Source organism: Microcebus murinus, chromosome 14, assembly GCF_040939455.1.
Source record: "Microcebus murinus isolate Inina chromosome 14, M.murinus_Inina_mat1.0, whole genome shotgun sequence".
NCBI lineage: Eukaryota > Metazoa > Chordata > Mammalia > Primates > Cheirogaleidae > Microcebus > Microcebus murinus.
The window spans coordinates 29,958,033-29,970,966 of record NC_134117.1 but is presented as its reverse complement, the minus strand read 5'-3'; the positions used below and the strand labels follow the sequence as shown (position 1 = coordinate 29,970,966).

The window sequence follows — 12,934 nt, the reverse complement described above, 5'->3', positions numbered from 1 at the left end:
ACTACGAATAGTGACGTTAGGCTTAGGCTGTAACCAGGCACTGGGCAGAGGCTGAGGGCTGCCATCTTCACACACGTAGAAGACGCAGTTGTAGACCGTCACGGTGCAGTGGAAAGAACATGACATCTGGAGTCAGAGGGGGTGAATCTGAGTCCTGGATCTGCCTGGGAAAAGCTGTGTGACATCAGGCCAGGTTGATGTCAACCTCTGAGTTTCAACTGTCTGTAAACTACAAAACAAATGACTTAGACTAGCTGATCTTGTAGCTGTCTTCTAGTTCTAACATTCTGTTATGCTACTAATACTGTGGCAAAGCAGTTATGCATCCACTCGGCAAGCGTTTACTGAACATCTTCTGCACACCAGGTGCTCTGCTGAGCACCAGAGACAGTCTTCCTCTCAAGGAACCTTCTAATCCACATATGCCAGAGGCTCAAAAACAAGCCTCCACAGTACAGAGGCAGGGATATGCGGACAGGGTGAAGGGTCCCAGCAGTCGATGGGGCAGAGAGCAATCGGTAACAGCTTCCCAGGAGTTATGCCTGAGCCCAGCACTTGAAATAGGGAAATAGGCCAAAGGAAAGGGAGAAAGGAAGAGTACACACATATGATGGGATGCACTCAGGAATAGCCCACAGGGTATGCAGAGAGGGAGGAGTGCGAAGAAAGCCAGGTCCTTACAAGCCATGCTAAGAAGAGCTACTGCCCAGCACCCCTCAGCTCCCCAGCTATTCACCCCAGCAACTCCCTACGTGGCCATGCTCTCAGGGTCCGAAATGGCTCCTGTACCAAGTCTGCTTATGCCAACAGCCAAGCAACTACCCAACCCCTGCCCCCCAGTCCTCTCCTTTCATCCCCGAGGGTCATCTGGCTCCACCTGCCGCCCCCACAGCCAGGCTGCACCTGCCGACACAGAGGCTTCCTCTCGGCCACCCTTACAGGCCTTGCTTCCAGCTCTTGCTCAGCCCCTGCTGCCCAACCCACGTCAGCTGTTCCACATAGTTTCCATCTTCCTCAAAGCCACAGCCACATCCGACCCACCCCACTCTCATGCTCAGAAGATGATTCCCACCTCCTCTGTTCCTGGGGATGACTGTCCATTACAACTCCCGTAGCAACCCTCCTGCCCACCTGTCCCACGTTCCTTCCTAAATGCCCCAAAGCCAGGGCTATCTCTGCTTACAAGTACAGAAGAAAGTGAAGAGAAAGACACTTAAGAAACAGAAACTGCAGTCAACCACCAATGCGGGCTGTTGTGTATGCATGTATGTGACTGGGCTCGGAAACCAGCACACATGAGCAGGACAAGGTATATGGGTGCACTCTGCATGCCAAAAGGCATAGTGTGATACAATTAACTACTCCATAATGTTGCCTGAATAAACAAGTAAACAGAGCAATGAATTTGATATTGAAGAGGCAATTTAAAGAGTTGTGACATACACAGTATCATCAGGCATGTGAACCAAGAATACAGCCTAGAATTCTGCCAAGACCCTCTCTAAAGCCAGAGTCTGTCTGGCCCCTCCTCTGCTCCCCCCCCTCCCCCCGCCCATATAATGCCAACCCAAGCAGCACTGAATCATTTTAGTGATTTATTTTGGAAATAATTTTCTTAAACAATGTATTTAGTATAACATATAAACACAACAGGTTTAATATATGGCATATATAGCATAGTATAGTATACTGTGAGCGTGTATATATACATACAGACACACACACACAGTTTTTTCCATGTTCTAAGTCCATCATAAGCTCTCAATGACTGCTGACACAGACCCACTGGAATACACCCTCTGCAGCCTCCTTTACACCATCCTGTGTTGAGCATGTTCTACAACACGTATTGTTTACTTTGCTGAAGGCTCTCTGCCATTTAGTTTTTGGCCAGGTCAACAATTTTGACTCATGATGGCTAAGAGATGGTATGACACTGATTCTGGACTTGCCACAAAGAAATAAAGGAAAAATATAACCCAGGATTATAAAATTCAAGTATGAGGGCTGTCCAAGTCTCATAAGCACCAGTGAACACGGGTCAGCTTACAGACAACCATCAGAAACTGTCTACAGAACACCAAGAAGATAAAAACCCTTCTGCCAGGTGGGGCACGGTGGCTCACGCCTGTAATCCTAGCAGTCTGGGAGGCTGAGGTGGGTGGATCATTTGAGCTCAGGAGTTCGAGACCAGCCTGAGCAAGAGCAAGACCCTGTCTCTACTAAAAATAGAAAGAAATTAGCTGGGCAACTAAAAATATATATAGAAAATATTAGCTGGGCATGGTGGTGCATGCCTATAGTCCCAGCTACTCAGGAGGCTGAGGCAGAAGGATTGCTTAAGCCCAGGAGTTTGAGGTTGCTGTGGGCCAGACTGACACCAGAGCACTCTAGACCGGGCAACACAGTGAGACTGTCTTGGAAAAAAAAAAAACAACCCTTCTGCCTACTTCACCCCCGCACTGTCTATTAAACAAAGCTACAGAATTTCCTCCCAATGCTGCAAGTTCAGGATAACACCATGAGCAGGTAAGTATACAACTCACTATATTTAGTTCTTCTTTTGTGTTTATTACAGGTAACGATGAAAAATAAACGATGACATTAGGTCTCCATTGAGATCCTGCTCTTCTAACCACACAGGAGTTGTTACACAGCAAGGTCTCCAAGTTTCCCAGAACTCATCCCCAACACCGTGTGTGTGCTGCATGTTACAAAACAATGGAATTCTAGACTGTTAGAGTTTGAGGAAATCCCAAAGATGATCTCATTTTATATCAGAAGCAACTGAAACCCAGAGACAGTAGGTTGTTCCAGGACAGGTGAGCAGTCAGGGCTGGGCAGGTGGCCACAGTGAAGAATCCAGTCTCCCCTTTCCCTGTCCAGTGTACCCCAAGTCTGACAAACTCTCACCACAAACCCAAGAAGCTAAAAATGAAAAAGGTTGAGATGCTGTCTCCATCCTGGCTAGGATTTAGTTTTCAGAAGTTTACAAGAATGATTTTGGGAGGAAAAAGGCAATATCAGAAGAAACAGAAAGAAACTGCTGATTATGAGAGCCCATAAAATGGGAATGATCTGGAGCAAGTTCACATAGTTATTAAAATTTTAGGTTGGTGTGTTGGCTTTTTCTTGTTGATGCGAAGTTCCTTTTCTATAATCTACTGGATACTCTGGAAGGTACAACCCCAAAAAACTAACAACTCTTTTATTAAAACACTGGTGACTTCTGTTGTACAATTTTATATTTTTGTCTGATTATGAAAAGGGAAAAAAACTAAGAAATGTTCAACTCCTTCAAGTTCAGTAGTTCAGCTCTCTATTTGAAAGGTAAAAAAAAAAACTAGAAATATTTAAAAGCAAATGTAATTAGTAAATTTATATAAATGTGCTCAACATGGTATTTTTATGAGCAAATCACATTATACAGAGTACATTGTATGTTTCAAAACTAATATAATGATTTGATATTTGTAAAGAATATTAAAAAAAATTACATTATTGCTTTCCTTCCCCTTAGTTAAAAATGCACATATTCAAGGAAAAAAACATATTTGTTTCACCCTATTGCCACAACCATTTTTCTCCCTATCATTTTAAATTTAGTTTCTTTATTTAAAAAGAGGTTATCAAAGCAATGTTTTGTTGAACCTCAAGATCTCTTGATTTTTTAAGATAAGATTTTAAACGAAAAAGTCAGTGGTTACAAAACAAAAATCTGCAGCAACCTGGGACACGTGGGACTCACCTGTGGGGACAGCCACCACCCCTCTCCAAGCCCATGGTCTCGTGCAAGAATATGGCCCCATGTTGCTAGATAGTCTAGTTTTTCAAGAGTAGCTACAGATTATATTATGTGAAATTTCCTGATTGTTAAATTCTGGCCACTACTTCAAAAACTTACAACGCTGGTGTTTTGTGGGCAGCTAGTTTGCAGCAGAGTACAAATGCTATAAATACGATTTAACTCAGGGAACAAATACAACATTTAGAAACATGAATTCTGTTGGAAAACGAAGGTTGGTTTCCCTGTGTACTTTTAAAATATATATACATTCCTCTATAATAGCTTTCCTCTTGGCTGGGGAAAGGGAGAAGACAGAATAAATGAACTTGAGAAAAAACAAAATTAGCTGTTAGAAAACAAAAAGGGTAAAGGTACTTTTGCTCCCTTTTTAAATTAAAACAACAGTAATTCACATAAGGGACTATTTCTAGCTTTTGAGTTCATGTTGGGACAATTCCAGAAGCTGTGAATTTCACTAAAGTTAGGCTGCCTTGAAGATAACTAATCTTCCCTAATCTTTCTCTATCTAACTAGAAAAGTCAACTTAAAGCAGACCCCATACCTGCCACATAGAGCTATCCAAGCAGACACATTTAGAATGCTATGTGAGACAAAGCATAATAACTGGGCAGGAGAGTGTCACCCTCTAAAAATGTAAAACTGTACATGTGCAGATCCACCCTAAAGGGGTTCCTGACCCCTGCCTGAAAAAAGTTCAAGAACCTTACTTCAATACCTTACTGATTGTAACAGGGGAAGTTGAATTGCGCAAGTTCAACAAGCACACATAATATAGTCATTTTTTCAAGGATACCTCTGCAGGAACAACTTTTTATTTAATCATTGCCATAATCAGCAAACCAGAGAAATTCTCTGAGTGAGGAAAACAGTGTGAGTCATCTCTATGCTGATAAGGAGACTGCAGGATGAGGGCACTGCTGCGAAGGAGGCATCAGATGGTGCCTTGTCTAAATTAGTCAGTGGAACAATTAGAATGATTTCTTCCCTTGACGTGCAGTAATCACCGGAGATGATGTTGATCTCCTTGTTTTAGTGACAATCCCAAGCACGATCTAATGTTTACTTCCCCAAACCAGGAAAAAAAAAAAGAAAGACAAAAAATATATTCCACTCTCAATCTGTAATCACTAGATGGAAGAGGAGAAAATATCTTGTTTTTACATGTGGCCAGCAAATGTGACACAACTTCCTGCTTGTTTAAAAATTATAAAATCAAATGTGTAAATCTCTCAGAGAAACACCAACCACCAACACCTAAGAGATATCATTGCTGCATGCAATGGCTATCATGTCTTTGTAGGTTACAGTAACTTTGGCCAGAAAGTGGCCTTATGAATCTCTGGCAACACAAGCAACATGGCAACCCAGGGAGATACTTCTAGACAACAACCCCTGCAGATGAAGCTGCATACACTCCCAACAGCAGTGTGGTCACCAGCAGCATTGGCTCTGGACACTGAATTCTGTGCTCTTTCAGAGAAGTGACAACTTATGCAAATTCCATTTTGAGCATTTTCCTGGGGTATCTAAGATTCTTAAAACAAGGAAAATGAGTTTTGGTGACTCTTTAATTTGTCTGAACTTTGAAGTTAGAAACTACTGACCACGATAGATTCCAAACTCTATATTCTGTTCCACAATGCAGTAAGAATTTGCTCTGAAGGGCAACAGTGAGACGTTCAGTTGAAATGGCCATAATTTGTGGCTCAACTCATGGCAACTACACCTCATTTCAAATCCATATTTGTCTAAAGCCGTTGAATAAAATATTGACCACAAACAGCCTTAAGTCCTTTTAGAAATAAGGCAAGGGAGGAGGAAAGAAAGAAATGGGCCTGACATATCCCTATACATGCATAAATTTGAAACTCTAGCTAAAGAACCCTAGTCCCAAGTTGCTAATGAATGTGAAGCCTCAGACTAAGTAGAGACACTGTGAACAGGCAATGACCTCAATCAAAAGACACATGGAGCAAGAACAGTTATAAAACCAAGTTATAATAGTGAAAGCTGAATTATGAGGGAACTTTAAATTTTTCTAGATTATTAATAAAAGAGATGCTATTATTCTTTTTAAACATAATACATAAACATAATACAAAAAATTTTTAAAGTACAAAAGGGTATATAGTGAAAAGTGAGTCTCCTTCCCACCTCCTGGCCTCTCCTGAGATGATCTAAAAGTGTACACGCACTGAAGACTGTTCTGTAAGCCCAGTCTTATTTTTTTAACTTAAGGAGGACACCACCATTGTTTAAATACCCCACCACTCTGAGTCTCCAGGGACATAGGTAGGGCCCATTCTTTTTTTAATCCTTAAATCACTTCAGGGAGGAGAACTCCTCCCCCCATGACTGCCAGTAAGTTTCATTATTTTAATTTTATTTAGGCTCCACTCCATGAGAAAAAAAGACAAATGAAAACCAAGGTTGATGCCAATCGTCATGAATACCATTCCACCGAAACCTGCGCTTTGCCATAAACCATTTGTTACAGACAGAACAATCAAGATTTGTTTTCCAGAGATCAGATGCCAGGAGTCCCACTCAGAATATTTTCACTGAAACTGGGGAGTCCTGAATACATGTAAAAGCAAATTAGGGCCCCCCACCGCCCAGCGGATTTGACGCATCCCATTCTAGAATGCCGTTCATCACGCGGCCCTCAGCAGCTGCGTAAGTTTCCCATTCCTTTGATGGGAATGATTTCCCATCATTTCCAAAAAAGACCTGAGAAGACAAGGTGGAGAGGAAGAGGGTGAAAATGTTTTCAAAGAAGGAAATCTTGAGGATATTCAAAAGTGGGCAGTTCTAAACTGAGAGGCTCACAGACACAGGCAGAGGAGGAGGCAGGAAGGCTTTAGAGCTGGGGAGGTGGGAAGGGGGCAAAAGTGTCTATGGTGGCTGCAGATGGCAAGACTAAAGAAACTCACCAGGAAGCCTTAAATGGGAAAGCTAAGGTTCCCAGTGAGAATTTGGAAGGAGGCAATTTGGCAATTTAAAATTAATTTAAAATAGGGCAATTTGTCTGGGAAATGGACAAAGCCAATATGGAGCAGGTGCCTTTTATGCCAGAAGCCCACAAAGAGAAGATGACATGTATGATTCAGAACTGGTTTGCTCTCATCAGTCAATGGCAGTCAAGGAGTATGGGCGTAATGCGTACATCTACTATTACATAAGCATCACAGTATATTTTTGCTGCTTTTCATCTTATAGCATTTATCTTTGATGTTTTGAAGATATCCTAAACATTTTCTAAATTGTAGCCCTGAGACTCATGGTGCCTGTTTGGTCTTCTTCATAGAATTTTATCACATCTAACTTTTCATTGCAAAATTACTGATTCTCAGGCATGTTTTTCACTTAGTGAATTTTCAATTAATAAACTTTAGGATGATATGATTATAGGTTGAAAAAAGTATCTGAAATGTATTAACCATAAATTAAGCTTAGTCATCAAAATGGCAGATAGAAGTTCCAGTGCATTTACGGAACAATGTAGTTTGCAGGCTTTATTGGCAAAGGATGCTGGATCTTTCTGCTTGCCAGCCAAAAGCACACCCATGTGCCAACTGCATAAGCACCATTTATAATTCACTCAGTTGACCAGATTTATCATTATGTAATCCAAAAACTAATTTTCTTGATTTGGGAGAGTATTTCAAACTTTTTTACATAAGGTAGAGCTTTATCACTACTTTTTTATCACATTATCTCATCTGTATAATTCATATTTGCATAGAATGGAAACCATATTCATTACGTGTCTTCATTTACTTCTTAACAGGGACTTTATGTGAAAAATCCACCCTTTGTCTTCCCTCTCTTCTCAGTCAAAATCCTACACATTTCCTCCTTTCTTTCACTCAACAATCTCATTCAGTCTCATAGCTTTAAATATCATCTATATGCCATTTAGGTACCATTTCCAATCCCAGCCAACTCTCTCTCTCTATGAGAATCTCAAACTTAATATGGCACATCCATCAGGGGCCCTCTTTGATCCTCATCTCAGTGAATGCCAATGTCAATCACCTAACCAAACACAACAAACTCATCCTTAACTCTCCTTTTTGCTCACATTCCACATCCAATCCAGCAGGCTCTACATTCAAAATGTATCCTGAGCCTGACCACTTCATATCATTCTATGATCACTACCTTCATCCACACTATACCCTTATCTCTTGCCTGGACTACTGGAAGGGCCTCCTACAGGTAATACGGATTCTACTCTTGCCCCTAAAGTTTATTCCCAACTCAGTATTCAGAGGAATAATTGTAAACCACAAAGAAGATTATATCGACTATTCTACTCAAACTCCACTGGAATCCAGTCATTCTCAGAGTAAAATTCAAATTCCTTATCATTGCCTACAAGATCTGGCTCCCACCTACCACTCTGATCTCATTTCATATCACTCTGCCTCCCTACAACCACCCCCAGCCCAAGTCCAGCCAAACTGGCTGCCTTCCTGTCCCCCTATCATGACAAGCTCATCCTACATCAAAGAATTGTCTTCTCACTTACTGTTCCCTCTGCCTAAACACTCCTCCCCAGATTCCTTTGCTCCATTTGGGTCTCAATCTCTCCCTCACTCTTCTTCCCTCCTGTTCATCCCTCCCTCATTCCTTCCACTCCTCCTTCCCTCCCTCCTCCCCTCCACGCCTTTTCAGGCCATTCTTTCACAAAGAGCCCCTCCAGCCCCTCACCCTGCCTGTTTTTTTTTCATAGCACTTATTACTACCTGAAATTATAGTATCTATTTAGCTGTTTGTTTGCTTCATTCATAAAATATTAATACTTAGTGAATCCCCATCAGATATGAGGTGCTCTTCTAAGAGCTGGGGATACAGCAGTGAACATGACAAGCGAAGTCCCTGCCCGCACAGGGCTTGTGTTCTTTTTTTTTTTTTTTTTTTTTGAGACAGAGTCTTGCTTTGTTGCCCAGGCTAGAGTGAGTGCCGTGGCGTCAGCCTCGCTCACAGCAACCTCAAACTCCTGGGCTCAAGTGATCCTCCTGCCTCAGCCTCCCGAGTAGCTGGGTCTACAGGCATGCACCACCATGCCCGGCTAATTTTTTCTATATATATTAGTTGGCCAATTAATTTCTTTCTATTTATAGTAGAGACGGGGTCTCGCTCTTGCTCAGGCTGGTTTCGAACTCCTGACCTTGAGCAATCCGCCCGTCTCGGCCTCCCAGAGAGCTAGGATTACAGGCGTGAGCCACCGCGCCCGGCCAGGGCTTGTGTTCTTATTCATCATCCCCACTCAAATCTTAGCTCCAGGGAGGCACAGACCCACAGTCTGTCTTGTGACCATTGAATCCCCAGTGCCCAGAGCAGTGCCTTAACACAGAATAAAAATACACATTTGCTGAATGAATAAATGTCCTGCTCCCTGAGGCCACCTGCTTCCCTGAGGACTTCCATGACAGAGCTCTTCCTGCCTACCATGGTGTCTCCTTGGACAGAGCAGTCTGGACAGCCAGCCAGCCATGGCTCACCTTGTTCCCTAAGCTGGGCCTGCTGTCCTGACGGACTGCTCTTCCTTCCTGCTCTAACACCCAGCACGCTGCATGCTCCCCAGTGGCCATGCCACTGGGTCACACAAGCACCTGATCCACACAGTAGGAGCTGGTCAGGTTGTCAGTGTTAAACAGGGCAGCTTTTTTCTACAAAGAATAACTGGAATCAAGATGCATGGGCCATTCTACTTCTCTGGCCCAAGACCTTCAACATCAACTAGCATCACACCTTGAAGCACTCTCATCTCAGCAGTGGAACACACTGTTATTAAGGACATATTTTTGCCTCTTTCAACTGTCATAGAGGCAAGACATTTACCTGCTGTGATGAGTGATTAAGTTTTTTTTCAAAAAAGGAAGCACATTTGTGAACTGTGAAATTATCTGATCTCAAATAAAAATGAAGGTAATTGTGAAAGGCAGTTAATTCACCTTTCAAGAAAATGGCAGCTATAATGGTAGAAAGGGGAAAAAATGCAAATCCCTTGAAGAATTAGTCTGAAAGTCTCAGAAAATAAGTATTTAAAACCCACATTTCCACATATGTTCACATTTCAATGTATTTGTTAGCTCAGAAGTGTCCTGCTCTAATACCTTCTCTTATGGGATTAGCAGGTGAAGGTGTCTATGAACATTACAAAAGCAAAGGCAGGAAGCCCCCTACAAGTGGTCAGTTGAAGTGGGCTAGGTTTGGCAGCTATTTCTTCCTAGAGCTGGAACTCTAGCTTGAAAAGGTATGCTATAAAGTTAATAAAATGTAAACGGTGTGGGGGAAGATTTGCCTTGCTTTACATCTCAGAGCCTAATAGTATTACCTTATATTTGCCCAGTGCTTTGTTCCCTTAGAAGCATTCTTGCACACATTATCATTATAGTCTTCAAAGCAAGCAACCTTGGGATGTAAATAGGGCAGGATACATTTCTCATTTGGGGTCCCAAGAGGTCAAACACCTCACCTAAGATCCCACAGTAAAAGTGGCAGAACCAAGTAGGTACCAGAAACCAAGCATACCTAGGCCCAAGCCCAGCATCCTTTCTTCTGTAATAGAAAGGACAGAAGGTTCTCAGCAAATCACACTCTCTAGTCAACTGAAAGTATTTCCCTTCACTGTGGCTGAAGGAGAAAACAAAAACACATATATTCACCACTGGCTTAAGGTGGTGGGAAGATGCATTGGTCCTGGAATTCTGGGCAGAGAGAGGGTTTCACAAACTCTTCCAACAGATGTCAACTCCTGCAATGACAAATGTACAAAATACCTGGTGTGAATCACAGGCAGTCTATGGCCTTTCCCCAGGGGGATCCATCCAAACACCAATTGCTGGGCACCCCATTTTGGCTCAAGGCTCCAATCTTCTTTTAGCCCAACTCCCTTCCTCACTCTGACTTCCCAAATAAAACAATCTTCAATTCATCAGCTGAAATGGTCTCCATTAGAATTATAGGAGCTGGGGTAGAAAGGAGCTTTAGAGATCATCTTTAACAGGGGTCACAAACTGTGAAAGCACAATGGGTTACATCTAGCCTGTAGAGGTATTATATTTCATCTGTAGATATGCTTAGAAAATGTGAGCCAAACTTAAAAATCAGAGCTGTCACACGAAAACCCAGACTTCTGGATTCTCTTTAAAAAAAAAAAAATCAGATATGTCCCCATGGCCCACATTTATGTCTGACAATGATCAGCTGATGCTAAGTAGCAGTTACCTTTCATAGGCAAGCTTGTCTGCTCCAATATGCCATAGGCCCTACCATTCCCTGTCTCCTCAACACAGAGAAGAGCTACAATTGTCATTTATAATTTCTCTTGCATTATTATTTTCTTGTGGTACAAAAATATCTTCTTCTTATGATTCTAATGAAAGTGGGAAAACAAAAGGGGCCAAGTTCCAAAAAAAAAAAAAAAAAAAAGATAGCACACATATAGTAACTCAAGTTGGTAGCCTCACTCCTGTAGACATTTGCAACTCCTGAACAAGTATAACACTCCCATTTTGTATGAGTATAGGCAGGACACTGACTTGCCTATTCCCAGTTAGAGGCAGAGCTCATTCTAGAACCTAGGTCTCTTGACTGCCAATTCAGAACTCTTCCACTAGGCTCTACTACATAGTAGTCTTATACTGGGAAGCAAAAAAAATAAACATAGCTGGGCACAGTGGCACATGCCTATAATCCCAGCTACTCAGGACCTGAGGCAGAAGGATCACTTCAGCCCAGGAGTTTGAGGTTGCAGTGAACTATGATCAGGCCACTGCACTCTAGCCTAAGTGACCAGAGTGAGACCCTGTCTTTAAAAAAATAAAAATAAAATACAAAAACAAATACACACAAAATTAATAAAAATTAAATCAAAAGTAATACTTAGCTTTAAGAAAAGTATTAAAGTCAAGGAAATACAGTTGAAGGATCCCACCCACTTTCTATTATACTGAAATGCTTGCCATACCTTTATTTGTCACCAAAGAATATAAGAGCAAATTATAACAAGTACTCTAAGGGTTTGTTTCCTAAGGTGACATTTTTCAAAAATATCACTACTTTAAGTACAAACAACAACAACAAAAATCTCACAAATGCCATGCATCTAATACTTCAAAAATGCTCAGTTAACGTCCCAAACTGTCTGGAACACTCTTTATGCTACGAAAATCTCCCTTAATTTGCATCTTCATGCTAGAAAAATCTCCCTTAATAAGCATCTTGAATATAAGACTGTAAATAAGTTTACGTACCAGGTACTAGTACTGTAATGAATGAGCAATGTTCAACAATAAGATCTTGGTGGAAGTTATTTATATCACCCCTACAAAGAATTTATTGATTCATTCACTCAACAAATATTTACCGAATCCTATTATATGCCAAGCAGTGTGCAAGGTGATAGAAATACAAAAGTGAACAAGACCCTTAAGTTGTTCTATCTGAATAAAAGACAGATCCAGACACTCAAAATGAATCCTAACACAATGGGTAAGCAAAATGATCTGGGTATGCATGTGTGACATGGAGCACTGAGCAGGGACACCTAATGCAGCGGAGGCAGAGAGACACTCCTTAGCATGGACAGAGGCCTGAGGAAATCCTAAAGCCTGGATGGCAGCAGACCAGACTCAGGGGTGGTAGATTGAAGGGGGTGGGTATGGAAGGAAAGTGGAACAATATAAGCAAAAGCAATGAGGTGAGAAAGCCCCTCCAATTTGGTCTACTCCAGATCCCATATTACTTCTAGGTCTTAAAAACCCCTGCCTTATGCCACATGACCCAGCGTCTGCTGAGACTCGATGCATAGCCCCACATATGCACTCTCGAAAGTTTATCTCAACAAGTGCCCACATCAAGAATGCCACCAATTTGGCCCTGTTCCCCAGCCATCCCTACCTATGACTCCCTCAGGACAACCAACGATGTCTCAGAATCTGTGGGGCCCAAGAAACGTGGCGGTAAAAACACTGAGCCTTTCATGATGTCTCTGAGAAGACAGTAAATGAAGATGTTTTCTCGTGCCACTCATGAAACCTTCCTATCTCCACCCCAGAGCCTGGACTTCCACAGCTTAGAATCCACTGTGCATTCAAGCCTCAAGTAGGAGTT

The 12,934-nt window shown here is 41.9% G+C and overlaps 1 protein-coding gene across 50 annotated transcripts in view; it reads right to left on the bottom strand.

Annotated features, from left to right (window-relative positions):
* Positions 1–12,934, bottom strand: part of SORBS1 (sorbin and SH3 domain containing 1) — a 223,782-nt gene that overhangs the window by 148,035 nt on the left and 62,813 nt on the right. For 48 of the 50 annotated variants that reach the window (XM_076009908.1, XM_076009916.1, XM_076009912.1 and 45 more), the window contains exon 2: positions 10,486–10,574. The exons of 1 other annotated variant lie outside the window; for it this stretch is intronic. The gene's annotated coding sequence lies outside the window, so the exon portion shown is untranslated. Of the gene's footprint in view, positions 1–10,485; positions 11,214–12,934 lie in introns of those variants that run through there. One more of the 50 variants, XM_076009909.1, reaches the window with a different exon arrangement.